Here is a 27,174-nt window from a genome sequence, read left to right as displayed (position 1 = left end):
AGGAAAGAAATGCAGAGAAATAGCTGTCCAGCTGTCCTGAGAAGAAGCTGAGGCCATGCATAGATTAACTCCTGCTTTGAAGAATATTCCTGTGCAGATTTAGTATAGATCAAGCCACTTTCCTAAGAGGACTTAAACAAAATATGAAATTCTATGTTCTAAATTTTAATAAATGATGGAGGACCTTGACTCAGCAAACATTAATTTTTGCACAAGAAACAGGGGATTCTGACACATACTACAAAATATTCAGAACAAATTTTAGCTGTTGGTAAGATAAAGGATAACTTAGATAGAAGAAGAATTAGAACAAGGGAGCTAGCACACTCTTTCTCCTAATGAAACCAGGACAACACTTCAGACCTACCAGCTGAGTTTAGTGTGGCTGTTGAGCAGGAGGTCACCAAGGCACTATGTGTTGTGCCTGTTGCTGAGCTTGGTGCTTCAAATAAACTAAACTTGTTGCGGGGTGTGGTGTTTCTTGGGTTTTGTTTGGTTGATTGGTTTTAATTTTTTTGTTGTTGTTGTTACTGATATAAATGAAGGCAAATGAAGAGGCCAAAAATAAATTTTGTTTAATTGCTGTGTACACATACGCAGGCACGTCGCAAGAAGAGCCAGAGGCCACAAATGCATTTGCAAAGAGCAAGTTTTATTTTAGTTACCTCTCTATTGGGGGATCTCCGAAGCCACCCCTGAGCTCCCAGGCTGAGGTGACACAAGCGGGGATGCAGGCGCTGGTCAGTTCAGCCCTGCTGGAAGATCACTGGGCCTGCTGAGCTCGTCTGTATTTCAAGGCTTCAGGCAGGCACAGCCTCCTGCTCTTTCTCACAACAAAGCAGGAATCTCAGACATAGTGATAAGGTGCCTAGGGTTTCTCACAGGCCTATGTTATCTAACACAGAGGTTCCACTCATCACGCACACAAGGTCAGTAAAACAATTAGTGTGATGTATGTGCTTTTTCTACAGACAGGTGCAAGTCACTTGAACGTATTTACATTTAACTAACCTCCTTGCCAAATCTTCCGCTATATCCCCATACAATTGCAATCATCTGTCAAGCAGACTGAGCTGTGTACATGTGTTTTAAAAGAATAGCATTGTCAGTTACTCTTCAGTGTGTTGGAAGAAAGAAAAGATGGATTTAGATTTTAAAAAGAATCTCTTCAGGAGGATTTTTTTGAGACTGTATAAAAATATACTTTTATCATTGGAGTCATGTCATGAAAAAGGAAAAATTTTAGAAACTGTCATAATTTATACCTGTATAGTATAATCAGTATAGTTTTATGAAGAGGTTAATATCTGCTAAAAGTTATAGTGGGGAGGAAGAAATCTTTTTTTCTCTATTTAGTAGTAACATTTTTGTGATGAAATTGGTCTGGGACTTAACTGAGGTCAGTTTTATTTTAAATACCCATTTTATATTTCCATCTTATCCTTTGGTGTTGGAGGAAGATCAAATACTTGATTTTCATTTACATATTTTTAAAGAGAGTTCCAGGTTCAGGGTCTGACTCGGCAGCAGAGCTGCTGGTGCTGCATAGTGATGTTCTGTGTGGCTGCTCCAGTTTGCCAAATTACTTTGATATGAGGTAGTTGCTGGCGATGCTTTCTAGTGTGAATGCCAAAGAGAGATCCAGCTGCTTGTTTTGGACTGCACACAGTTGGTAACAAATGAAAAGCAGTTCAAGAGATAGATTGCCCCTCTCCTGCCTCCACAATTATCATATATCTGTCCTCCCCCACGATGACTGTAGGCAATAAATAGAATTTTAGCACACATATATTAGTGTTTGAATTTTCTCTCCTCTACCCATTCCCATTATTTAGGTATGTAGTCATGCAGTTTTAATTCTGCAGCTCTGGGCTGCTCTGAAGAGTTTGTGGGAAAACACGTGGTCTTCAGGAGGCTGATACTCTCAGTCCCTTTTAATGAAAGCCAGGACATTACCTTATAATCCGTAGCTCAGGACAGCATGAAGGCTCTTGGTTACTAGTTTTTTCTTGAATAGTGCTGTCCTTAATCCTTCATCTCACAAGCAGTTTACCTCCTCAGAAGGAAAAGAAATAGTAGCATAATGTACTCCTTGAACTAAAAGCATGTTTGCAACAGTAGCTGATACATAGGACTTTCTGTCACTCTATGGAGGACTTATCTTCTGTCCATGCACTTCTAGAAAACCATTCTTTGGGGTCTTTCAGTCAGCTTTCACAGAGGATTTTATGTTTGTCTTGTAAAAACATCATAATACTAATGATAATACTAATAATAATAATACTAATCATAGTACACATGGCAGTCTAGACAAAGCTAATCACTTGAATTCTGGCTTTTGAAACACGGACATTTGTAACTTTCTATATTAGCAGGAACTGCCTGGAAAAGCTAATGGTCAAACAGGTGTGTGTGTCAAATATTTTTTCTCCTGTCTGGGCTTTACGAAATAAATGACACACTTGCAAAGTCTAATTAATTAATAGTTCCTTCAAGTGTTCAGCACTATTTGTAAGCTATAATTATCCAAATGACTTTAGAGAGGGAAAATGATATTCTTCTGCCTCAATAGCATTCACTTAAATGTCTTGATTTCTTAGTTTGGGGGCAGAGGGGGAGGCATATGTATGTGTTTGCCTGTCATCTGCATGTTCCTTGGGAAATGCAATGCCAAATCCAGTCCCTTCCTCTAAGCTTACTTTGTCTTAATGTCACAACTTATCTTCTTGCTCTGTTGGCACATTGAGATCTTTGAAACCATGGCTTTGAAAACTGGAAGTTGGAATAAGAAAACTGTATCACTGCCAAAGATCCATTTGACATTTTTATAAAGAAACATATCTTCCTGGAGGAAATACTGGCATTTTTGTGTAGTTTCAAGGCAAAATTGCTTTGGAGATTCCTCTGTTGCACTGGGATTTTATCAGTGTATACTGGTATTGCAGAAATTATTTGGACTTTAGGCTAGGATAATGTAGAGCAGCATTTGTCATGTTTTTAATACGCCTGTTCTCCTGCTTCCACAACTGGAGTAACCTCTTTTTTGCAGACAGAAGTTTCTCCCAGGAGAGAATATCTGTGGCCTTGGTGGCTGTTGCCGCCTTAGGCAGCAACCCAGGATTGGAAATACAGGCATTTTTACAGCTGGAATCAGTCCTGTTTTCTTACGCTGTTTAAATTTCAGCCTTGTGAGTCTTTTTTTCCTGTTACTTCAATTCAATGGAAATAAATGTTTGCTGGTACCTTCGGATTTCTGGATGCAGCCAGGATGCCAGCACTGAAAGTTTTGTGTTATGAATGACGTAGGTTTTATATGTCGTTTGACTGCATATTTATCTATGTTTTGGTCAGAAATATAACTTTGCCTAATAGGAAACACATACATATGCCTGGATTGCATGGATTTTTGAAACGGTGTAAATTGGCAAGATGTACTAATAAAAAGCAACAATATTTATTATGCAAGGTTCATTGATTTATTTCCCAGTTACCTACATGTTTAGGCAAGATCTACCTCTTTTATAAACTACGATGATGTTGCTTGCTTGCTCAGCTCTTTTGGATCCTTTGCTGTAAGGAGAAGAAAAGTAGAGAGGAAAATGTAGAAGAACTTGAGTCTGGTGTTTTGGTTTGAAACATTTATGAGATTTAGTATTGAGTTCGCTCTTCACATTCAATCTTCCTGGCCTTCTCAGTGAAAAACATGAGAGCTTCCATGCTGAGTTAGACTGAGAATCTGCTTAGCCTGGTCTCTTATTCCAGTGGTAATGAAGGGGGGGTGCTCTGGCATTCTTCTCCAGCTCACACATTTTACGTTGCTGAATTTTTAACTTTTGCCACACCATTATTTTCATTGGTTGCTCCCCAGAATCACCGTTTTTTTCAGCTTTATGGGGTTCTTTCCTCTTCTTTGCCTGTAATTTTATGGCAGGGTTGTAGGTGGTCATTCTTTTAGTTTAGGCTTGTATCTGTTGCTTCCAGGGTTCATGTGTTTGGACTTAATATCATACCTCCTTTATTGTCTTTCTGTGTTGGTAGACTGATGTTTGACAACAGGGAGAATGGTTAATAAAGGAATGAACTTTGCTTGGTGTCCCTCTCTCGTTGCCTCGTTTAAAATTTGTCCTTTGAGTCAACATTCTTTGTCCCCAACAATCAGCTGGTAATTAGTTGTTTCCATTTTTATGGCTTTTTGTTAGTTCACTGTTGCTTTTTTGTTATGCAGTCTTTTTGTTTGGTGGGGTTATTTTGTTCTATTTTTTATTATTATTTGGTTTGCTTTTGGCTCTTTTTTTTTTAGGAAAAGCTTTTGGCTAGGGTTACATAATTTCTATTAGTCAAGCAGTGTCAATTATGGCCTAAAGAAAATGTATAGTGAAAGACTATGAAAAACCGAAGTGAATCTAAAAATGTGTCTTTCATTGTTTGTTTTTTACCTCTCCAATTGTTGGTAGTTTAGGGCTATGCTGAACTGGATCTAGATAATAATCTATAATTGCCTCTAACTGATCTGTCCTCCATCAATAAGTCTGTTTTTTTTTAACCAAATTATATTTAGACATAGACAACGTTCTCAGGTAGGGAATTCCACGATTTACACAGTAAACAGTGAATTTGTAACTCTAGATTTGTTTTTAAACCTGTTACCTCATGATTTCTTTGTTTTCCAGATTATAGTATTGTGAAATAATGCATAATCTCTTGTGATATAAAGACTTCTATTACAGTCCCCTTGCTCCCTTCCTAACTATCTACTCTTGTCTTCTTTTGCTGTATCTTTTGTGGTTCTACCTTAATATTTCAGGGATGTGATGGCAGGAATTATACGTAAGAGTCACACTTTAGAACCACAATGGATTTATGCAAATAATACCTGTTAATTGTATATACCTTGGAAAGATCTCAGTGAAGCCTGTGTACCAGGCCATGTGTTCTGCAGTCCTCGGTAGACACAAATTTTTAGCACTTTTATCCAAAGTGTTTGACTGCAACTTTGCTCTTTGTGGGGGAGGTTAGCCCTTGCTGGGAGTATATTTGTGTTTAATGATCCCATTGTGTTCTATGCAACTGCAAAGCTTTCTAGGTTGCTTGTGGAAGGTGTTTTTAGTGAGACAGTATGTCGTCTTAACTATTTCTGTCTTTCCCTGGCTCTAGATTAATTCTTGCTGTGCCCAATTAAGTGCTGATAACAAACATCTGTGTCTCTACAAGTGATAGTGTCAGCAAAAGTTGTGTGTGTTCAGTAAAGTATCAGCATGTCTTTAAAGGGAGCTATGGAAATGGTCTAGTTTTTTAAAATGTAATCACTTAAAACTTTGCAGTTTCAAAGTAGCCAATTTTTAAGTAAAGAAACTGTTGACCCTCAAAAGGGAAGTAAATATAAAGGAGAACAGGCTGGTGGGCTCGGCTTGTGGGTAAATACTTAGGAATGGAGGATGCACACCTTTTTTGTTTCAGTCATGTCTTTAGGCTTATCTGTCCAAATAGTGACAATTGGTGGGTTGATACCATGGAAAAGATCATGGTACTTAAAATTTTGGAGGAATGAGAACTGGGCCACTGCACCGTTAGTTACTACTGGATATTTATTACACCAGCCTTCCCCATCACATGCTATGTAGCCATTACCCAGGATTAAATGTGTTGGAATCAGGTCAGCTGCTCTAAATGGCACTGCTCCCTTGCTGCTTGTGGTGAATGTCCAGAAACAAGGCTTCCTCTGACAAAGAGCTGAGGATGTATTTCTTGTCTTGGCTATGTAAGCAGGCAGTATTCCTTTTGCTGTTTGAAAATTAATCCAGGCGATCTCAGTTTTCAGCATGTTTTTCACTTTTTTTTTTTTTCCCAGAAGTCTGTTGTAAGTCTTTCAGTCCAGAGATTTCAACAAATGTACTTTGGCATGGTATCATCAGTAGCCAGAATGGATGGGCATAGAGGCTTGGCTTGTCAGAGAATGTTAGCATTGAACTGGGACTAGAATATGGATGTTTTTGGCTGTTCCAGCACTATCACATACCCAGTTCAGCGGAGAAGAGGAACCAGATCTTGTGCTGTCTGTCTTCTTACAGAAATAGTTCTGAAATCTGTTAACTTCTTGGGGCAGGAGGGAGGAATGTTCCTGGAAGAAACTACATTACAATGAGCTCTTATGAGTTATCAGATGATTTTGCTAATGTAACTTGTGTGCATATCCATACACAAGAGAGAGAAATTAGATTTAATTCAGAAACTCACCTGCATAATTTTGTTAGAGAATTGTTGAACTAAGTATGTATTTGAATTGAATTGCAGTGTGGTTATGAATACAGCATAGAAGCTAATCATGTAGCAGATAGTGAAGTAGGTATGAGAGAGCTACTATCCAAGTTTAAAGGTAATATTAGGATCCTGCACCAATGCCATTTTTTGTATTGATGGTAATAGCTGTGACATATGGTGCAGCAGAGCAAATCACGTCTGCAAGGTGTGTCTCTTACCATGTTAATTTTCCTAAACACATTTGGTTCTTGAGCTCTGAGTTTTAATGATTACATTATGGGAGCTATAGTTATTGATCTACTTCATGTAAAAGAAAATCAAACGCAGTTGTTTAATGTCTCTTTCAGAATATACTGAATACCACCCACTTCAAATTGGCCAGCAAAATGTTACAGTGATTAGTGTTAGTGTTCAATATTGCTAAGACAATGAATAAAAAGAACAGTAACACTTGTAACATTCTTACTTGTTTCCAAAACATTAATCTTTTTAAAAGTGTGCCTTCAGCAAAAAGCAAACAAACAAAAAAACCAACCCCCTAAATCCTGACAGTTGAAGCCTGAGTATTTGTCCTTGTAAATTACTTTGCCTCATCAGGAAAAATGTGGTAAGCTGTAAATTAGTGACTGAGCAGTTGCAGTGGACATTTTCCTTTGTGAGTATATTGTCTGAGATTTCCCTTGAGTATATATAGTTAATTTGCTAGTGGTTTATACAAACATGTTTTGCTTCTCAGGCTAATTGGACAAGAAGTGCATTAGTCAGTGAATGCAGTTCAGCTGATGGTCAGTATCTTGTTAAGTCATGATAAATCAGTGTTTTAGCCTCGTCCTTCTGTGGGGCACAAAGCAAGGGATGTCTGGAATGGTACTTTTTTTTTTTTTCCTTCAAAAACATTAGTATTTGTACTATTAACTAGATATGGTCAGATACTCCTCAAAAACTGTTAATTTACCATCTCAACTTGCATGAGTAGTATTTTCATTCTTTTCTTTTAATGTTAAACTTGTTAATTTTGTCCTACTATCTAAATGTTGTCATAAAATTATACAGTCTCAGATGAATTTTGGATAACTGTAGGGGAAGTAATTAATTTTAAAAGATACTTTTGCATCCTAACTATCAATTTGTATTAACTTATAATTGTATTACAGTGTCCTAGGTCTTTTGGTCTGTGGTATTTATTGCAAGATGAAGTTTTTCAATGAGGGGAAGGGCTAGAAGGCTATGAGTATGCTTAGTGTATGCAGAAGATAACAAACAGTTTTCAGTTTTGTGTAATCATTGTATAATTCTTGTGAAAAGGAAGTGAACCCTTTGGGTGCACGGTGACTATTCTATAATACATTTAAGAAAACTTAGGTATTAGTTATCTGGCAAAAATCAGCAGAGCTACCCTAGAGCTGCCAACGTCTTTAAACTTTTTTTCTTCCTGTTCTTTGTTGCTATTTTAAAATAATGAAATCAAACATTTACATCTTAAACTGCCACATACACCTGTACTATAATAAGTCTATTATTATGTAGTTTAATTTTGGGCAATGAGAGCAAGTAACTAACATTTCTAAATGTAACGGTGCAACAATGTAGGAACGTACAGAAGGGTCACTGGTTTTGTGTGCTGTGCTATCAGAACAAATATACTGTGAGAGCCTGAGTATCTGCAGGATTACCTGTGTCAGGCTTAATCTTTTTTTTTTTTTTTAATGTGCAATCCATTTTTCAGTATTTGTGCATGAGAATGTGAACAAAGTTTGTGCTGCCTGCCCACCCATCTAACCCAGCTCTCTCTGCTGGGTGTAGACAGACAGATTTAATAACTGACACAGAAGCAAAGCTAATATGCTGCGAACAATCTGCCAGTTGGTCTTCCCAAACCGGTGTGATTGCAAGTCTGGATTGCAGAGCTCCAGTGCTGCTCGTGTTACTGTCTTATTGCAGTTCTCCTCCATACGGTGGGTGAACTGCAGTGGCTACCCCATCAGAGTGCCCCTTCCTTCTCCTGGGGCCTGGGCTTTACCTTCTGGGGGCTGCACATCCTGCAGGCAGGATTGGAGCCCCACTGCCAGCCAAGCTGCCCTCACCACAGTGCGCTCCCGTTAGACCTGCCCAGAGATCCATGGCTCTGTAACTTCAAGGTTTTGATAGGCAGCACAATTTTGTAAGATGTACTCGAAGGAAGTACTATGAAAATATCCACAAAACATTAGCAGGAGTATAAGGGAGCAGCATTTAGCACAAGAAGGAGGTAAAAAGCACAGAGGATGTATGAGGTGGATGGCAAATCTGAAGCAAGCCTTTTGCATCCTTCTTAGTACTTGGATAGGTTATTTATTAGGCTGGACTTGATGAAATTAATCTTTTGACATGTTAAAGAAAAAAACGTGACCAAATCTGTCTCAGTACCACTAGCTGCTATTTGAGATGCTGGAAGACTTGCAAATGAAAAGGAGAGGTGGGAGGAGAGCAACCAGGAAATTATAGACTATTCATCTCATCTTCCATATTTTAAGCAAATTCTTGCAAAAAGTATAAACCTCTGGGAAACAAGAACACGAGTCACAACCACCACGAATTTAAGAAGAGTAAATAGTCATGCCAGTTTAATTTTCTTCAGTAACATGACAGTAAGGGTTGTGAATTGACAAGAAAAGTGTGAATGTTAATATTTTCAGGGTAGTGAGTTATTTGGCACTGTTTCTTCACTTGTTTGTAAGATTATCACATGAAACATGGCCTGAAAGAAGCTGTTGTAGAGTAGGAGCAAGGCTTGTTGGATGACTGTGCCTGGTGGGTGGTTATTAATGATTGTTTGTCAAAATGAAATGGTTGTATTGAATGTGCATCCTCCACGGTCTGTTGGGTCTGTACTCGTTCTGCTTCCCTTCAATCTTTTCGTTAATGACCTTGATGATAGAATAGAGTGTGTGCTTACAAAATTGATTCACTATAAATGCCCCCAAAACGTGGAGGTAAGGTGTATGCATAGGACACAAGTTTAAGAGCACAAAAATGTTTAAAGAAAATTGAGGAAATATTAGGAGAATAAATAGGGGTTTGAAGTTCTGCACTTAACAGAAATTGTGAAACACACAAATACGGGGTAGGGAATAAGTAATTAGGTGATAGTTCTCCAGAATTCCTGATGTTGTAAAAGGACAAACGTTATATCAGGAGGGATAAAAATATGAGTGTAGGCCATAAAACATACAGAACAATCTTTTTTCATTGACAGGTAAGTCATCAGTTGGAGTGTTCTGTATGCTTAAGTTAAATGCCCCAAGAAAATAAAGCTCAGCTGAAGAAAGGCTGGGAGAAGAGTAATCAAATCATTTGAGATCTAGAAAATGTGGCCTAATGGGAAAGACAGAAATAATTTGGACTAGGGAAGAAGGAAGTGTGCAAGCCCCAAAAAGAGAACTGGAAGACATAACTTCTTGTGTTTGTGTATGTAGTAGGCTATTTCAAGAAGATGGGAAGCTCTCAAGTATAAGGCCCGTCTAGCAGAGGTAGGGCAAAAAAATGATCTTAAATTATCTTAATCTGTACTTTTTGCAATAATTTAGGTCTTGGACCAGGAGCAAAAGACCAGTTCCTGAGATAATTGAATGTTGTTTCTCATAAGGCATTTTCTTTATTTAGCTGTGTGTTGAATAACAACATTATTTTAAGACTGATGAAGAGTATGTATAGACTTTTTGGAATGTTACTGATTAAAAAAAATGAACAGTTTGTACATGGAGAATATTTACCCTGAGACAGTATCCATGAGACAAAATGATAATGCAGACAGCCCCTGTATTGCCAGTCCTTCTGCTTCTAGTGTCCTCTAACTCAGTAGCCTTCACCTTGTTGTTGTCGATACCTCACTACATAAGTACTAGGTATACCAGACAAGATTTTCAGCTTGCTTTTCCTACTTTATATCCTTGACAGGGCTATCGATAGTCAGCTTTTATTTCTTTCTCATTTTCATAATGACTTCAGTTGTCAGTCCAGCACTTTAGGGACTCAACATGTTATTACCATAAGAAAACAAGGAGTGTACTGTAGGTAATTGTTTTGTTTATAAAATCTTTCCCCATTTCCATTGTGTATTTCTTGACTGAGAAATGAGTGCAGCCTAAGTTACCTGAGGCTGTAACATGTGTTGTTACCATACTTTGAGTCCCCATTTGCATTGTTATACCCTAGAACGCATCTTTAATCATCACAGCTGGAAATTACCTTGCTTAGCAATTTTAGTTTCCATTTTCTCAAAGAGAAATAAGTGATTGCATGAGTCAAAGCCAACAGCCTGTGTAGAGTGTAGCCAGCCAAACCTGAATTCTGCTCTTGAGAGTGGAATTTGTCCCAGCATCAAGCACTTTTTAATGGGGCTTTTAGTTTAAGTAAATGTGAAGAAAAATAATCATTTCAGTGTTCCTACTTTCTAATAACTTATTGTGAGCTGCTTCCAATTTACGTCTTTGCCCCCCCCCCTCTTTTTTAAAAAACTATTTCTTTATTACTTCTTAACCATTTTGAGATGAAGGAACCTGGAAGTTCTGACAGCTGGACAAGAGGTGCTGAGAAGCCCTTAAACGCAGGGGAAATGTTTGATGTGGAAACTTTAGGGGTCCAACATCCTGCAGGGAAACATTCTGGAGCTTTTAATAGGCCGAGCTTTTTGTGCATCACAGAAAGGGTCAGGGTGATTTGAAGGGTAAGTTTGTTATTGCTTTGGATATGAGAGGTTTATGTGAGCTCTCCTGCCAGATCACTGGTTACTCTTACCCTACCCTTGGGCTTCTCTGTCCCAAAGTGAATTTGGGCTAAATTTTAATGTTTTTTCTTCATCATGTGCTTTGCTTTCTGGATGGTCATGTTTGTATATCTACAAGGAAAGTTATTGCTGACATTGATTATTTATACGTTGGTCACTAGATTTTAAATTTCCAGACAAATACGTGTGGGGAGAACTCAGAGGTTTGTGCTTGTTCAGGGTCTGGTCATATTTAAATGTTTTGGTTTTTTTTTAACCATCAGAGACAGAAATTCTTGCTTTTAAATTGAAAATGTAGAGCTAGCTGTATGAATCTGGCAGGTGATATAGATATTTGGAATAAATATGAGGACTCTTACTGCAATGGAATACAAAGTAACATAGTTTATTGCTGATGAATACTCAGTGATAAAATAATCTTTGAAAAATATGCCAAAAATGCTAAGTCTCTAAGAGAATGCCAACAGCATGTGCCACTGGAATTGGAAGGATGAGACTTCTATGTAGGCGGAATGTATAATGAAGACATAGCATAGTACAGAAGTTGCAAGATGTTGCAACCTCTTTACAACCAGCTCTAAGTGGTATTGATGCTTCTGGGTGTATGAGGCAAAACCAGCATTTGGTGCAATTCAAATTATCTAGTTGAGAACGCCTGGGGTTTGGGAGTGCTGAGCTCCTGCCAACCCTCCGGGTTAGGGTGATAGAGCTGTTTTTGTCCTGCATGGCTGGGTAGCAATGACATCTACAGCAGCAGAGGGCTGTTGATCAATGGATAATTTCATCTTGTATCTTACTTAGTGTTTTTGAAAGCCATCGGTAGATGAGAAAACTCATGGCTTTATTTTTTCGTAAAGAACCGCAATGTGGATGCCTTAAATAATTTAGTTTTTTATGGAACTGGGCTTCTACCTTGCTTAGCTGCACTTGAAAATCTACTGAGGAAGTACATCCCCCCCATCTTTATTGTTCATGATGCACTTTCTATGCTTGACTTAATGAAGATAATAACTAGCTGACTCTTGACCAACTAGAATTACTTTTGCCTTGCTTTATTCAGTAAAGGAAGGGTGCCTCACACCGTGGAATGCTGGACTGGGCTGTTGGATGTCCTTTTAAAGTACCTTGTATTTGGCTGTCTCTTTTTAGAATTGCAATGTTAAGACACATAATAGGAGCTTTGTTTATAAGCATAAGTTAGAAGTGTGGTGCTATGAAGAATCTGTTAGCAGAATTACAATCCAAACTTGCAGTTTAGTGATGTCACAAAGTCTAAAGTTTGAGTAGTAGGTTTCAGGTCTGAAGGAAGTAGAGGAAGGTCCATTCTTACTGCAGTGCTGGTACACTTCCAAAATGGGATGTGGCTCAGCTTTATTTTAAGATCATTGTTGTTGGAAAATTTTATAGGTGTCTGATGTGAAAAATAAAGTCTTACAAGTCTGTCAGTCCTGTGTAAAATTTTTAGATACTTTGAATTCTCCAATCCTTTCTGCACAGACCACCACGCTAAACTATACTTCTCTGTTACTCTTCAGCAGTATGTCAGTGCAAGAATTTTTTATGGGCCTAAACATGGACTATGAGACGGATACACCTACTTTCACTGTAAAGTGGAGTTTGAACTGTCTCCTTGCAATAGAAATAAATTGAAGTTTGTCTTATGTTAGAAACTTGGCAGCTAAGTGCTCTTAAATGACACTGTATTTATCCAGGGTGCTAAAAGGATATTGAATTTATTTAGGCTACTGAGATTCAGAAAAAATCCAGTGGTCTTTACATAAAATAGGGTTTAGAAGCTATTTTCTTGCAATTACACTGTGCAAAACAGAACTGAGCTGTAATTTTACATCTTGAATATTCAACATTGGCAGTGGATAGCTATGTTGGATGGTAATTTGTGTAAATATGTAGGTTTAATTTAATAGCTGGATCTAGGGGAAGGCAAGGCAACACAGTACCCTGGACAAGCAATAACGCTGCAAACATGCTACAGACAATAGTCAATCTGTCAGCTGCTGAGAGCAGACTTCCTGGCTGAAGTTGCAAAACCATCTCCGTAAGGGTGGGAGCTCAGTGATCAAAAGGGCACCAAACAGGAGGGGTAACAATCACCTGAGGGATTATTTTTTTTTTTTAATGCGACATTTTAAAATTATTAACATTATTTTATTGAGGGAAGAGTGTACTTACATGTATTTAAATTCTACATTCAATATTATCAATAATTAGGATAACATGTTATAAATAATATTTAAAAGAAAATCCCACTGCTTGTTTGCCACTAATATTTTGGAAAATGAGATGCTGAATTGAAACTAGTACTAATGAACTGGCAGCCTAGCTTTTGACAAAAAGTGTTTTTATAATTATGGTGTAGAGATAACTGTTTTGATTGTTCCACAGTCTCTCAGCTTAGAATGAAAGATAAAAAAGCAAGAAATTTTCTTTTAATGCTTGAGTAATAGCTTAGAGAGCTGAGAGGATGAGATCTCCTTGTTCCAAAAGTGTTTAGCATTGCTGCTTACCATCAATATTAATTTAATTCAGATTACTCTAAAACCTTTTTTTTAAAGTAGATAAATAAAATAATGTCATATAATTTCTGTCCATGTGCAGTTTGAGATTAGTATGAATGTGAAATTCTATTTTAGAAAACATGCTATGTCACATTCACCATTTTCTGAAAGATAGTCCTGATTATTTGGTATAGTAATCTTAGTTAACTAATCTTGGTAAAGCAGAAATACAGATCTTACAAATACTCAGAAAAAGGGGGGTGGAAATAAAGGTTTAAAAATGAAGAAAATATTTTTAGGTGTATGAATGCCTAAAATGCCAGGAGGAGAAAGGAATAATGTCTGTAGGGGAAAATGAGAGTACAACGTAATTTAAGTATTTTAATAAATGTGTATTTTCTGGTATCTTCCTTATTTGCAAGAAGCAAAATTTTGTGTATGAGGCTATAATATATTGTGTTAAAGCATAACTCAGCCTGTTCCTATATGCAAACCAGAATGGTGTGTCTTCTCTTCTGCTCTGAATGCTGCTCTTCAAAAGGCTGACACTGGTTTTGAGTAGTGGTACAACTGATGGTGGAATCCACGCATAGAAACAAATAAAAAGGGTGACTTTTGCAGAATCGAATAATTGTTTGGAAATACCTGTAAAAGGTTAAGTAAAACCTTTATGATATTAGTTGGACGATGGTTGATACTCTCCTTTATTATTTCATCTTTGGTGTCTAAAAGGAAGAACTATCACTGAAAGCACAGAAGAGAATTGGGAATGTTTTACAGATCAGGAATTGGAGCTGACAGAGATTGATTTGCATGAAGTTGCCCTGAAAGGTGGAGGATGTGGCCATTAATCCTGGTAGTTGGTCTAGGCCATTGACTTTATGCTAACAGTAGTGAAAGAAATTTTAAAAAGTGCCTGCATGGCTGCAGCTTGAGAATTCCCAGCCACCTCCTGGAGATTTAAGTGAGGCTGCTGTGTTTTCATGACCGGGTATATGGGAATACAGTGTTTCCTGTATGGATTAGGTGAAAATTGGAAGCATGACACAGCATAGGAACTACTCTGTTTCTGTTCAAATTTGCATCTTGAATAGGAAATGGTAGTGTTCATAGCTTATGCTTAATTCTTTTCTCTTCCACATGTAATGTTGTTTGCCCAGCTGAGTGGAAGTGATGCAGATACTGATTTAAAGGTCTCTTGTCCTCCAGCACATTTCCTCAGTAGAGAGGATCACTGGGCAGGGTAAGAGGACAGCAGCTGATTTTGATTAAGGAAGAGAATAGTGATAATGGTTTGATTTATCCTGGCTACATTGCGGGTGGGTCTCATTTGCCAGGTGTTGATGGTACAAACCAAACAGTTACAAGTTTTGTGCCATGTTGAGTTGGTTTCTTCTGGCAGGAGTACAGTATTAACATTAAAGTAGTTGTTCTATATCTGGTTCTACACATGCTTCTGAGAACAGGCAAGCCTCCCTTTGCCAATGGGCAAGCTGGCACTGCATTTTTTGGTGTGAAAGAGAAGAGTTGTGGCCTTCAGGTGCTTAAGAATTGCTGCCGCTTGGATTCATGGATGGTGAGTGTTGAAGAGGTAAAGCCCGTGGCGGCGGTGGGCCATCTAAAGAAAAGAGCTGTGAAAAGATCTGGAGTATGCTGCTAAAATCCCCAGCGGTAGGGTTTGCTCACCCAAATTATTTCCACTAGCAGCTCCCTCCCTCTGCGGGGCGGGAGGCAGCGAGCGCCCGGCTGCGCTGCCGCCAGAGGTGCCGAGGGCAGAGCGCATCCGCGGGGGCCCTGCCCGTTTCCAGCAGGTGCACAGGAGGTGTTGGAAGGCCTCGGGCGGCCCTGTGTTTCCAGCCTGCGGGCTCTGGGTGCTACCGGAGCGCGGCCATTGTCGTTGCTGCCCGCGCTGCCCCTTTAAGGTCCGACCTGCCCAGGGATCAGGTGCGCGGCCGGAGAGGTGACGTCATGGTGCCGGGGGCGGAGCCTGGCTCCCGCCGCCGCTCCCGCGCTGCCCGCGCCGCGGGACGGGGCAGCGGCGGCTGCGCACGTGCGTGCGGGGCGGCGGCTCCGGGCCCGGAGCGCGGGTGAGCGAGCGGCCGTGGCGGGACGGCGTGGGCAAGGCAGCTGGGTGCTGGTGCCGGGAGGGGCGGGCGGAGGCTTCGGGGCGCGGGTCCGCTGCAGCAGGTGTCGGCTTCTTCGGTGTCGTGCTGGATAAGCGAATGAAAGATTTTCTCCTTCAGCAAACTACATTGGAAAAATGTGCTGTGTGCAGGGCGTTCAGCCTTTTTTGTGTAGGGATACATAATATTACATGCCTCATTTGTATTTACATGTTTAAACTGTTGCTGAGATAGCAAATGAACGCCAAATATTGCCTTAGTTGTTACTATTTCTCATGGTGATGAATTGTGCTGTGTTGCTACTGTCCTTGGTAGAAGGTGCTATGTTAAATTTCACTCATGGTAAATCAGGGCACTTCAAGACACCAGAGTTTGGTGTACAGGAGGGATGTAAGGTGTTTTACAGTTGCTCTTCCTCCCTTGCCAATGGAAAGATTATAGCCCACTTGTATGGAGAAGAGTAATGACCGTGCCCTTTGCCAGTTAGGTAGGAATGGGCAAAAGCCCTGTGGAATTCACACCTCTCAAATCTTCATATGTGCAGGAATTGCATTTGCCAGTTCTGATGAAGAAAGGCAAAGAATTAATTGTGGCTTTAGTCGTGTTTGGTTTTGTTGGGTTTTGTTTTTGTTTGTTTGGTGTGGTGTTGTGTTTTTGTGTGGCATTTTTTGGTTGTTGTTGTTTGTGTTTTTTTGTTTGTTTGGTGATTTTTTTTTTTGGTTTTGTTTTGTGTTTTTTTTTTTTTTTTTCAATAAGGGTAGAGGAGACTTTGCAACCTTTCTTTGAACATTCATTTAATTTCCATGATAAATAGACTTTTATATTTGCAGTTCTGATTTCTGCCTAATGTGTTCACTTTTCACCAGATAACATTGGCAGAAATAAATAATGGAAAAAAAAAACCCTGCTCAAGGGAATTATCACATGAAGATAAAGTTGGCGGGGGGGCCTCTGTCATTTTCTGGGTAGCAGAAGGATGTGGCAAAGTAAAACAAGGCTTTATCAGGCTTGACTAGTGGAAGGTCTCTGTGGTATTCTTATGCTAAAAATGTAGGCTAAGACTTCCCTTTGAAGTCTTGAACTGGAAAAGCCCATCTCTACCACATCTAATTTCTGCATTAGATTCCAAAGCAGATTTAGTCTCTAAATCTACAGAGCAGCATTCTGGAGTAACTCCTCATTAAAATAAAGAAAAAGGCTTTTATATATGGCCATATGTATTTGTTATGATATGTGCTATATTTAGTTTTCAGTGCACATCTATTAATCCATCTTTCTGCAGGTTTCTTTTACCTATTGCCTTGATAGTGCTTCAGTCTAATCAGTATGCAACAGATGATGTTTTTACTCTCTAAATTTAGCTGCTGATGTTCTACACTAGTTGATATTCTGTATTGCACTTTGTAGTGGGCACCCTGCATGGATAGATGGGCTGCAACAGCCTTTGTCCTGGAATGTGTGTTGTACCAGTTGACTTATATTAACGGTGTTTTGGTTTTGTTTTTTTTTTTCTAAGGGGTGAAATATGTTAATCTAGCATGGTTTAAGATGAGCAGAGTTTTATATTTAGGTATACTAATTTATAGTTGTGCTTTGTGTGTGCCTCACACCCGGGGGAGGGGAACCTCTGAGTGAATGTCATATTGCTATAGTGTTTAATTAGTACTATTTTTTCACACTCTTACACAGAGAGCACCAGTGGTCTGTCAGAAGCAGATTTGTAGTCCAAAGAGGTGATGCAGCTTTAGAATGCCAGGCTAAGGTGAACAAGTAAGTAATCCAGGACATAGTAGGATTAGGCTACAGGGTGAAATCTGGTCATTTACTTGTCTACCTGAAAATCTCTTTAAGTGCTAAGTATATTTTTTCATTACAGGACCTATTACTGTGATGGATGTGACTTTCCATAGACTTTTGGCAAGTGTCTCATTGTTTCCTCTAGAAGTCATCAGCTGTTTCTTATCCACCTTGTTGATGTTTTAGCATCTTAACCCAATTTAAACAGCCCTCATGTGTGACTGTATTGTACTATTGGAAAGGTCACTGGATTTTAAGCATCTGCAACAACTTTTGTATGTGCACGCAGTTCTAAGAAATAGTGGTTGTTTAATTAAATGATTAGAAAACATTTCAAGGTGAAAAGAAAGATAATTTAAGAAGTGCAGCTACTTCCCCTCTTCTTTCTAATGGCAGATTTTCAAAGAGGATTTACTTATTCTAATTTGCAATTCATAATTATTTTAAAATATTGATGTCTCCCCTGCCCCCCAAGATTGGGGTGGTTCTTGGAATCACTTGTGTCACTGACTTTTGTTTTCAGCTCTTCTAATGTTGTGATATGGATTTAAATGCTCAAGATTTGACCAAGAAATTTAATTTTATACTTTGATTAACAGGCACCTATAATCTGGTGTGTTACTTGTACGCAAGAAGTCCTTTTACCATCTCTTTTTGATAGGATGTTTATGAAACATTCTTTTGGCTCGGATACACATGCTGAGATGGAAGTCACGGAAAGCAGGATGGATTAAATGTGGTACACTGTGTTTTGCAGTCACTGGGAATAAGTATGCAACAGAATTGCTTTTCTTGGTTTTGTTTTGGTTTTAGGAGTGTAGCTGCAAGAAAAAATGCAGTTATTTGTGGTATTTGTGGGAGTACCTCTTTGGTAAGGAGTGCTATTTTGGTTTCTGCTTGTGTTTGGTAACCTTTAAACCCTGGCTGTTCTGTAGACTCCCAGCCCTCCCAGTGCTACAGGTAAAACTAGTTCGAAGCACTGGGTTGGAGTTCCTAGATGTAAAAAGTCAAACTGCTAGCAATATGTATTCATAATGATGTGCTCATATTACTAATGCTTTAATTTTTTTCTCAGTATTTCTTTTGTCTGCCAAAAGGAAGACTGGTTTCAATGGTGAGCACTCTGCCTTGTAGTACATACACATAAGAAAGAAGATGGACAGCTTTTTTCAGTGAAGTGGAAAATATTGAGTGTGTATACAAATGGTTTGTATATACAAACTGTTTTTATTCTTAAAGTTGTAAATGGGCCAGATTAATTTGTCAAACCATAAGGTTTGGTAATGGAATTATGGCAATAGTGTTTTTGATAGCTGAGGACTGGTCTTCATATACAAAGGAACCCTTTCCACTTCACTGCTCCTAAGCTTATTTTTAAAGCTAGTTTAGATTTTGGTTTAGACTACAGACCCCAGCTTGTCAAATGATTTAACTGGTACTGCCCCCACAAGCCACCGTACATGATACCTATGAGGCTACGCAGGGAACACTGAGGAACAGACCTGACTTCAAACTACTCTGTCCTGTCTTTCTGCCTGATTGCTGTTTACCCTGACCAGCTTGTCTCTGTGGCCACATGAATACTTGTGTTGCCTTATTAAAAAGGGTTGTGCAAGGAAGAGAATGAGCAGTTGAAAGGCTGAAAGAAAGTGGAGGGCATAAAAACTCTGGCCACATATCAACCAGTCTCTTAATAGTCCTGGAAAGTATTTCTGATTTTCTGTTGGTAACTACCAAAACAACAGTATGCTCAGTTATTTTTAGAAATATTGTGAAATGACAAAAGAAGCTTTTTGCCCACCTCATACTTTACAAGCTACTTGAATAGCTCTAGATAACCTGATTTTAATAAAAGAATAGCTCAGGTGGTAAGGGAGAAAGCAGTGTTGATTTTTTTATCACTTTTCATTATATGGGTCTGTTTGGCTTTAAGGCTATGTCGAACCTACCAAAGCAAGCTGTGTTGAAAAAGTAAAATCAAGATTTTGCTGTCCTTTCCCTGCCCTGACAGTATTTAAACAGTTGTCTTGCCATGTGGAGAAGGTCATCTGAGTACAGTGTATGTGTTTGCCTAATATGTTTGAACACATTGCCCTAAAGTTTATTAGACTGTTGTTAGATATTTATTGGCTTTTTTCCCTCCTCTTGAAAAGTGCTCTGCACTGCTGATGTGGGAACATGAGTTTCTCTTCCTCAACCTGCCCTCTTTGCCCTCCCCACCCCCCCAAAGAAAGAGATTGTTGGTGGTCACTGCTTTGTGTCCACTTCACAGAATTCACTTTTTATCTCAAAGGTTTTCAATGAATGGGGCAAACATCTGTTTTCAGACTTCTCAGAAGTCCAGGGGATGTGTACTGTAAATTAAAAACCAGTGTCGTAGAAGAATGCACTTACTTAAGGAGTCTAGAAAAGATTAACTGGGGGTTTTAATTTGCAGCGGTAGTTTTGAGCTGATCTCTCCTGGAGTGCAGCGTGACATTAACCTAGTGCAGGTTCACTGCGGCTGCTTTGGGAAGGGGCTGGGAGGGATGCAGGTCTTGCTGCGTGCTCCTGCTCCCACCTTGCCCCAGCCATGGTGTGGCTGCTCTCAGTTGAAGTGCCTCATGTAGCTGGCTCACAACGCAATACTCGGAAGCGCTGGGAGCATGAGGCAAGGGAAAGTAAACAGACTGACACGGTCTGGCGTTTCCCACAGTTAAATGAGCCACACCTTTAGTCCCTGTTCCGGATTGCCACGCAGGCATCTGACTGCAGGTGGAGGGGCAGCTTTGTTATCTGGGTAAGATAATCTAACTTCAGGCCACTGTCAAGAGGCATTGTTCACCAGGCCTGCTTTGCTGAATCCTGAGCGAGCTAGCTGATGAATAAAACCCTATAATTTTTATTTCCATTGGTTGGTTGTTGCCAACTTACTGCCCTATACTGCAAACCACCAGTGTTAGCAGAAAGGGCACGTGATGGCGAACAGATCCACCCTGGTAGCAGCTGTCAGGTTGGCATAGCTGTATCATAAAACACACTGGAAGTTACCTGTGCAAGGAATTAGAGCATATACACAGTGTCTTGACTTCGGTGGTAGAGCTCATAGAAGAAGCTGCCATGACTATTTCTGTGCTCCTGTTCTCTTTGTAGTTTGCTGGTCTGTGTTATGCTAGTTAAAACTGCTTACTGTAGGACTGCTCTGTATTCTGAATAACTGAAATTATAAAAATAGCCCCCTTCATGCTTATATTTTCTGCTTATTTTTAACCCAGATTGTTCTCATCATGCAGTTTGTAATGTGGTCCTACACAGGCTGCCATCTGCAGAACAGAGCATCAGATGAGAACCAGGAGCAAGTGATCTGTGAAAGGTAGGCAGGAACTTCTGCAACCAGCTTCTTCGTTGAAGCCAGTCAAAAAACTACATCTTTACCACATCACACTTATTCCTGAAAAATTTCTTCATGTAGACAAACTTATGGTATTTAAACTGTACTAAGTGTGCTGACATTTACAGCTCTGTGAGTAGGAGTGCTGTGGTGGAAAATTATTCAAAGGTGAAGGGAAGGGCTAGTGTAGCCTTTGCTGGGTAGGAAGCTACATGATCTGCAAAGACAGAAGGAAGCTGAAATCATATGACTCTGCAGACATTGGGAAAAGAACTGTTTTCAGTCTTGAAAAAATGGTTATTGCAGCTCTCTGTCATCTATACTTTGTTTCTTCAAAATTTTTTTTAACTTATGCTTTTGTCATTTTCTTAGACAATCTCTCTTTATCTTGCCAACCGTGAACGTATGCTGTAGGCATACATGCTTCTAATAGATAGGACTGTCTGCAAATACATTTCCTTCTCAGATTGCTGATCTCTCAACCAAAGCAGAAAAGCAAGTAAGGGAGGGAGAGGGAGAGAGAGAGATTCCAGGCTTGTTTCTGTGGCTTTATCTTGCCTGGTTTTCCTGCCTCATTTCAGTCTGAGGCAGCGATGTGGATGGCTGTGTAATTGCTAGCATTGCTATCAGGTCCTAGTAGCCCTAGGGGCTCAGTGCTTGACCAGAGCTGTTGGAGGGTTGCTGTGCTGTCCTAATTTAGGTGAAATGTTAGAAGAGTGGAAACAGTCTTTTTTTCCTTCTTTCTTCCTGTTCTGTGCAGAAATGTGGTAATTGCTCTGAATTCTTTCTTAGCTTGGTGGCAGTGAGTCAGATGCTTAGCTGGTGTGTTTGGCAAAGCTTTTGTAAGCGCAGCAGTGCTGTGCTGCTCGGCTGGGGATGTGTCCCCTTGCTTCTGCTTGGGGCACAGAGCCCTGCATGCTGTCTGAACTGTTTGACCGTCAGCAGTGGGGAGTGGAATCTTATTTTCTGTCTGATGCAGAGGGATTTGGTTTAGTAGTAAACCCCTTACCTGTCCTTTGATGTATGGTTTTAAAAAGTTTTAATTTTAGGTGTGATGGAAGCAGAACTGCTCTTGCTTTGAAGATTGGTTCTAGAAATAATTTTCATGCTTTCTTCATGCACTGAGGTACTGAAAAACTGGATGTTGTTTAGACAGGTAATTGTTAGTCTTCACCGTCCATGTGCTTAGGGACTGTGTAAAATGGTGTCAAAGCAGGTATTTGAAAACATTCACAATCTGATCAATACTTGTAGCAGTAACTCAATTACGTCTGATCACCTGAAGCATTTTAGCAAAAAGCTGAGAAAGAGTTCTGAAATGATGGAAACTGAGGCTGAAACAAATAGGAATTTGTAAACATCAGTACTACAAAACTCTTGGTGTTACTGATTTAGGTGCTTCTGCCATTTTGTGAGCCTTGCCGCACACCACCTGGTTGAGGAAATCAGTGCAGTCATGGGAGCATCTCTGTGGTCTTTGTGTCTGATAAGGAAAGGCAAATGCTTTGTCCTTTGGAATGAGGAGGAGGAAGGGAGCGTTGAGACTAGTGTGTGCTCTGCCAAGGGTCCTTGTCAGCCTCGGGTCATTGAGCCCTGGACATAATGCCACTTGAACAAAGGGACTTGCTAACTCTTGGCGAAGACTAGTGTGGACATTTGAAATTAAACTTGCAGATTCAAGTAATGGTGCAAGACACCTGGAAGACTCGGTCACACTTTCTCTATGATAAAAATGAGGATTGGCATATTGCTTTTTCTTGGGAAAGGACTGCGTTGGTATTGCACACAGCCCTTTTGAGTTGTTTGGCTTTCTTGAAACAAGCTGTTGGTGGAAAGTGCTACAGAGTTAACATGGTTACCACAGAAAGCTGTGGAGTGGGTTTTGGACCTACTGTGGTTACTGGACACTGTTCTGGTTTTTGTTCACGATTATGCCACTGTTAGTACACTTCAGTACTTTATCAGTACTTTAGTACACTATTAGTACACTTAGAAAATTGTTTGAAATTTGCACACATAAATTGAATCTTAAGAGTACGTAGAAGCATCACAAGGTAGAACACTGCTTAGAGTATTGTGCCTTTGCTATATTTTTTCCTTTCTTGTGTAACTTCTGTTTTTGTCTCACCAAAACTCTGTCATTACGAAAACACAAATTTAAAAGTTGGCTCAGGCCCTTCTATCCTGAAAGACTGGATTGTTCTTAAGGCCAACCAATTTAATTGTATTCCAACTGTTTCCTTTTTGCATTGTTTGTTTCTATTAGGTAAATGTTCCCACTGGGGATAGTATCTTCCCTACCTTGTATGGTCTGAAGCATTGTTATAATTCAATCTGATTCTGTTTGTTAGCATTACAGTATGCTAGGACAGAAAGACAATGGTGTGCATTGTTTTTTGTAACATAACGCAAGTTTTCTTTCAAGTTATTTTGGTCTTGGATGTACAGTAACTCTCCCTGTCCAGGCTATGAATGTGACAATGTTACAAGAGCGAATTGATGCTGAATGCGGATGGCACCAGTGTCCTGGAGCTGTACTGTAAGAGAGTCTGGGAATAATCATATAGTCATGCTGCTTCTGAGCTTAAATCACTGAGCTTATGGGAGGTTTTGGGGGTAGGAAACTGTTTTTCTGAACAAGCTTCTTTTTTCCTTGATCAGTATCACTGTCTTTGAACCACAGGGGATGGTTCCAGGAATTGTCCTGCAATAATTGTTCTTTGAAAAATGCTTTTATAGTTGCATTGCAACCGCGGGGCTCTAAACTGAGGGATCAAAACTGAAGCCAGCTTTTGAGTCCCTTGAATTTTATTTCTATCAGATGGCTACATGTCACTCCTGGTTATCAACCCCTCCTAAGAGAAAACAACCTTCGTGTTTAACCAAACAGTTCGCAGGAACCTCGCCAGTTCACTTGTTGCGCTGAGGGGAGCCTGGCCTCACACAGAAAGGTTGCTGCTGTAAAATGAAGTCATTCCTTAAAGCCTTGTCTCACCCTCCTCTGCCCCGATCTGCTCTCCTTTATAGCAGGGTTTGGAAACTCTTCCTGCGTCCTGCCTGGCCCTGTTTCTGAAGGGAGCCGTGGGTGAGTGGGGCCAGGCCGCTGGCCTTATGGCAGCAGTCAGAGCTGCCCGCCTGGTGGGTGGCAGTGGGGCAGCGCTGCTGTTCCAGCCAGACCTTCCTGTGCTGAGGGAGGCCCTTGTTTTTTTGTTTTAACAGCTTCCTATTGTTTGAAACAGCAGGTTGTCCCCTCCCACGCTATTCTAGCTCTTTACTCCTCCCTTAAATAATTTTTCCATGCAAGTATTACTCAGAGCAGTTACTCTAGCAGTAAGTCTTCTCAGTTTTCCCAGCCCGCTCCGATCTACAGATTCTGTTGTAATACCAGTGTAGAGTTCACGCAATAGAAAGTGGCTTCTGAAGGTACGTCTCTCTGATTTTTAAATCTGTTGTTTGAATTTGGTGTCACCACATCACTGTGACGTGACTGTTTTTTTGATTGAATCCAAGCTGTTAAAGACATTCCTCCTTTATATGGTACTGAAAGGTAGAAAATATTGCTTTTCAGTGTGGATTGTCTTTGTTTCTAAGACGCAAAGAAAGAGTATTGCTTCACTTTGTTAGTAGTTTGCTTTTCAGTATTCTAGTTCTGCTGTCTGATGCTGGCTTATATATGTACAGTATATTTATGTTCTAGTACCTGCGTGAAAGGCGCATTCTAAGCCATAAGCTGCCTCTGGTCCATCATACTGTAGCTTCCTCTGGCTAATAGTATCTATGATAAGTTTGAATATTAAGCTGGGCAGAATCTCATCTCACCTTAATGTTTGTCACAGCTGGAAGGGATATTGGCAGTTCATTTCTCATCCTTGTTACTTTACAGTATAACTATTATCTAGTCAGAAGCTTTCAGGACTGCTTTTTTTTTGACAATTTAGATGCAGTTTTTCTTCCCTCTACTTGCTGAATTCTTTATTAGAAAGCTGATAATTCAATGAAGTATTTTTAGGTAGAGCTTTTTAATGTGTTGATTTGTGGAAGTCAACTTGCTTTGGCTGGCTTCCTGATCCCCTGCTTTCTGTAAAGTGTCTTGTTTCCAAAATAAATAGTAATTATTCTGTGAATTTTGGAAGTATACCACTACTATTCCGTACTTCTCACTGCTTCAGCTTAACATGACGTATGTGTGTTTAAATTTGTAGATTTTAAAAAAAGCACAAACTATTTTCATACATTTGATACTAAACAGAGGTTTTAATTCCATAAAATGATGAATCTGGTTCTAGAGTTTGTCACCAGAGGAGGTAGGGGGGGATAATCTATGTATCATTTGCACTGCTCATCATTCAGCATAATAAACACATTCTGCCTGCTCAAATGAATTCAACTTTGGGTTTTTTTTTTTTGTTTTTTTTTTTTTTTTTAAGGAATAACTTGTTTGTACTGGCAGTGTGTTTTAGGCTGGCTGATACATTGTTGATAGTCTGCCGAGGCAGGGCTCAGCTGATCCATACCGGGAAGAGAAAGTTCTCTTCTCCTTGCCCTGGCTGTAACTGCTTGATGAGTTGATTCAGCTCGCTAAACCAGTAGGAAATAAAGCAAGTACCTCTCCTCTGCTCTTCCCAACCCCCCAGATTGCTAATTTTGTGAGTTGAATTTGCTTCTGTGAGCCAAAGGGCAGAGGTGTTAACTGCTCACCCCAGAGCACCAGTGTGGAGGGGGGGGGTGCCCTCCTCCCTGCTTTGGTGGCCCTGAGATTTTGAGTTTGTTTGTCCATATCAAAAGGTCACTCTCATACATCCCCTGTCTGAGGTGATGGGTCCTTTGTCTAGTATGTTGTACTTTGTTATACTCAGTGGGAATTAGAGAAGCCTTAGGGGATATTTTTTTTGGTGGTTGTTTGTTTTTTGTTTGTTTTGTTTTTGTGGGTTTTTTGTTTGTTTTTTGGTTTTTTTTTGGCATACAGAGAAGCATTGTGGTGGACATACGGGGGTTTGTGTTCATTTATAACGCAGTTATGCATACAGGTTACAGTCAGTTATCTCAGAGTTTTAGGTGTCTTACAAACCCAAGCAAGCTGATTCCGGGCTGGAGTGTTCCTCATCTAAGGCCAAAGAAACATGACAAACAGCCAGAGGAGCGAAGGAAGCAGACTGTGGCGGCTGTCACGATGAACAATGGTTTTGGCACACCTGCTGCCTTGCTGCTGAGCTTCTCCATGCTTGGCAGGAAAGGAATGATTTGGAGGATAACCAGATAGTTTTGTAGATGTTTTTGGTATGTTTCCATCTTCTCCGGGGGAGAGAAAACAGAAGCACTTGCTTTATAATGTAACAAATGGCTGGTGAAGCCTGGCACCATCAACTTTCGGGGCAGGATTTAATAATGGGAAAGTCAATATTATGTCAGACCCGATGGCCCTTAGAAGTGAATGCAAAGTGACTGACATACCACAGGAAGAGGGAATAGTGGGATATAGTCAAAGCAATGTGTTAGAGAAAATTATGCTCATGATATCCTTCTGAATAAATTTAAACATATTTACATACTTTTATTTAAGAGAAAGTTTTTCTAGTAATCAAGAAGCAAAATGATGAGAGCTGGAACAAATACATTTGTAGGAAGGTTTCGCAGTACGACATGGTTTTGAACTCCACCAAAAGCCAAGTGATGTTAATCAGTTGCTGTTTCTCTTGGGAATTGTCACGGATGTAAGCTGGGACAAGATTACCATTCCCAAAAAACAGTGTGTCACAGCCATGTCATTTCATCCACTTTCCAGTTGCATCTTTTCAGGTTCTGATGTTTTGGATCATAATAATATTTTAACTGATGTATGAAATTCCACAAGTTTTCTCTATGCTTCTGATATACTCAGTTCCACAAGAGGATGTGTGTTACTATTCCTGTCCTAGCTGGTGAGCATCTGGGTCACCAGAGTATATTGGAATGGAGAACTTGGAGGGGGACTGGGAACAAATGAGAGTGCTAAAAAGCCAGAAAATCTTCCTTCTAGTCTAGCAAAGAATATACATTTGACACCACAATTTAAGCTCAAGCTCAGAGCGGTTTAGCTTAAATGGAGTGACTTCAGTCCCAATTGACAAAAAATGTAAGATTTTTCCAGGTCAACCACTTGGTTGCACGTACACATGCACACGTATGATTTATTTTACTTTCTTAATCACAGAGGAAGGATGCACGGACTTTTAATCTGGATAGAATATTCTTATTTTTTCCTGTCTCCCTTACAGGTGTGTGTATAAGGAAGTGTTATATGTTGTAATGCTGGCTAAGCAATGGATAATAATAGTAACAGTGCATCTGAAAGCTTTGTTCTAGTGT

The 27,174-nt window shown here is 39.8% G+C and overlaps 1 protein-coding gene across 12 annotated transcripts in view; it reads left to right on the top strand.

The window, feature by feature from the left end:
- The window catches only part of USP54 (ubiquitin specific peptidase 54), a 102,472-nt gene that overhangs the window by 9,997 nt on the left and 65,301 nt on the right, over positions 1-27,174 (top strand). Inside the window, exons 1-2 of one of the 12 annotated variants that reach the window (XM_065068467.1) lie at positions 15,597-15,626; positions 20,714-20,811. The exons of 8 other annotated variants lie outside the window; for them this stretch is intronic. The gene's annotated coding sequence lies outside the window, so the exon portion shown is untranslated. Of the gene's footprint in view, positions 1-15,502; positions 15,627-18,272; positions 18,331-20,713; positions 20,812-24,117; positions 24,253-27,174 lie in introns of those variants that run through there. 3 more of the 12 variants (XM_065068468.1, XM_065068466.1, XM_021284317.2) reach the window with 3 other exon arrangements.

This window comes from Columba livia, chromosome 6 (genome assembly GCF_036013475.1).
Source record: "Columba livia isolate bColLiv1 breed racing homer chromosome 6, bColLiv1.pat.W.v2, whole genome shotgun sequence".
Lineage (NCBI taxonomy): Eukaryota > Metazoa > Chordata > Aves > Columbiformes > Columbidae > Columba > Columba livia.
Note: the sequence above shows the minus strand (reverse complement) of the source record. Positions and strands in the feature narration are given on the sequence as shown.